Source organism: Hetaerina americana, unplaced genomic scaffold (genome assembly GCF_022747635.1).
Source record: "Hetaerina americana unplaced genomic scaffold, ioHetAmer1.1.p SCAF_3, whole genome shotgun sequence".
In the NCBI taxonomy this organism is placed as follows: domain Eukaryota; kingdom Metazoa; phylum Arthropoda; class Insecta; order Odonata; family Calopterygidae; genus Hetaerina; species Hetaerina americana.
The window spans coordinates 86,738,848-86,740,789 of record NW_027286874.1 but is presented as its reverse complement, the minus strand read 5'-3'; positions in this window follow the sequence as shown (position 1 = coordinate 86,740,789).

Below are 1,942 nucleotides of genomic sequence, written 5' to 3'. Positions count from 1 at the left end.
GCATCCACACCTCTCTCTCTTCACTATTCTGTCGTGACTGAATGAGCTTTTCGGTTGTTACTCCTATCTTTTTTCTCTCTCTCTCTCTCACACACACACACAGCGAGAAATAGAGAGAGGGAGAGAGAAAGAGATAGGTACCGGTGTACACCTGGAGGGGGAAGGTTTCGCCTCTGACGCCTAGAGGTCATCCTCGTCCATACCTATCTTTCCCCCTCTATCCCTCCCTGACCACTTCTAATGGTCGGTTCGGCGGCCTCGCGGAAAGTGATTTACCGATATTTCTATTCCCTCGTTCTAGCTCTCCACTTTCCCCTCTCCTCCTCATCCCCATTCCCTGCTAAGGGCCACTCCAAGCGATGACGGGGAGTGGGATTCCCGCGCCTAAGGGTCTGACGGCGGGGGAGTGGCCATAATTAATGTACGATGGGAATATATTATAAAAAATATATATATATATAAATATATAAATTTTTTTTCTAACAAAATTTCAAGTCGTTTGAGGAACGCCACACCTGGAGGCAGCGATTGTGCTCAGCATCCTTCCGGAGATCTCTCTCTCTCCCTTCTCGGTCCATCTGGGTGCCGCAGATGACCTAAAGCGCACCTTACTATAGACTTCGGCTCGCTCAAATTATTCCCAGAACCCCCGCATCCCCGCCGTCGCCCCCTCACCGTGTCCCTCCCTCAATCCATAGAGCAGCAATCCTCTCGTGCCGTATCTCCCTTCTTTGTCCCCATTTTCTTGCCCAGGAGAGGGTTGGGCTTAGTCTAATTTCCCGGGTGAGTGGCGGGGCCGGCCCGACGTTGTGAAATTCGTTGCCTTGACCGCTCATCGGAGGGAGGAAGGGGGCCGTTCAACCCATTCGTTTGGGTGTCACAATCACAGTTGCTGGAGATAGGAGTTTTTTTCGCTATTTTCTCTCTTTGCCATTAAGGCCATTGGTACAGCTCATGACTGCGATGTGGATTTTGTTTTTTTTTTCATTTGCATGCTCTGATCGCTCAATTTATTGAAAAACAGTGAAAATGAACTGAAACTCAATTTATTATTGAACAAATGCGTTTTGTGGAAGGTTATTCCTGAACTGACCAGAGTATTGCTCATGGTAAGTAAACAGTTATGCTGAACAGTACGTTAAACGATGCGATTATGTATTTACACTTCAACTCCCAATTATTAGCACTATAGCAATGAAATACATCAAGCCAAAAAACTGTGGGATGATAGAAACCAAGGTTAGATATCTTAACTTTTTTAAATACTTGCTGTAATATTCTTATCATGATCAAATTCCCCAAAACAGTAGTCGAGTTCTTAGTGTGAGTCGAAGAGTGTGTTTTAAGTTTAGATATACATATTCAAATATTATTCGATAATTAACTTTAAGTTTAGGTTAATAGCGAATTTTTGAAAAAGTTTGATGATTTAGGAAAAGTCAAGGCCAAACGATTATTGGTTTAGGCTTCATAACAAGTCATCTCCACCTTCTTTCTGTTTTAAACCTACGAGGGTCATCCGGAAAGTAGTACCCGTTCGTGCCGCATGAAGTGCTGACGACGCGAGTAGCCGCTGGACGAGGTCAGATAGCTTCAGTGGCTTGTCTGCCTTCTCTGAGCCAAGTTGCGTGACGCTAGCATTGCCTGTGTTGTTTCTGTGATTGTTTACAATGTTTAAAAAAATTGAGAACGCCGCCAGTTGTGAAGTGAGGGCAGTGATTAAATTCCTCAATGCAAGAAACGTTCGCCCATGTGATATTCATCGCCAATTAAAGGAGGTGTATGGAGACAATGTAATGGACGAGTCGTCTGTTCGGCGGTGGTGTCGCAACTTCAACATGGGGAGGGGGAACACACACGACGATGAGCGTTCGGGGAGACCGTCTGTCATTACAGACCAACTGGTGAGCTCAGTTGACGAATTCGTGAGGAACGATCGGCG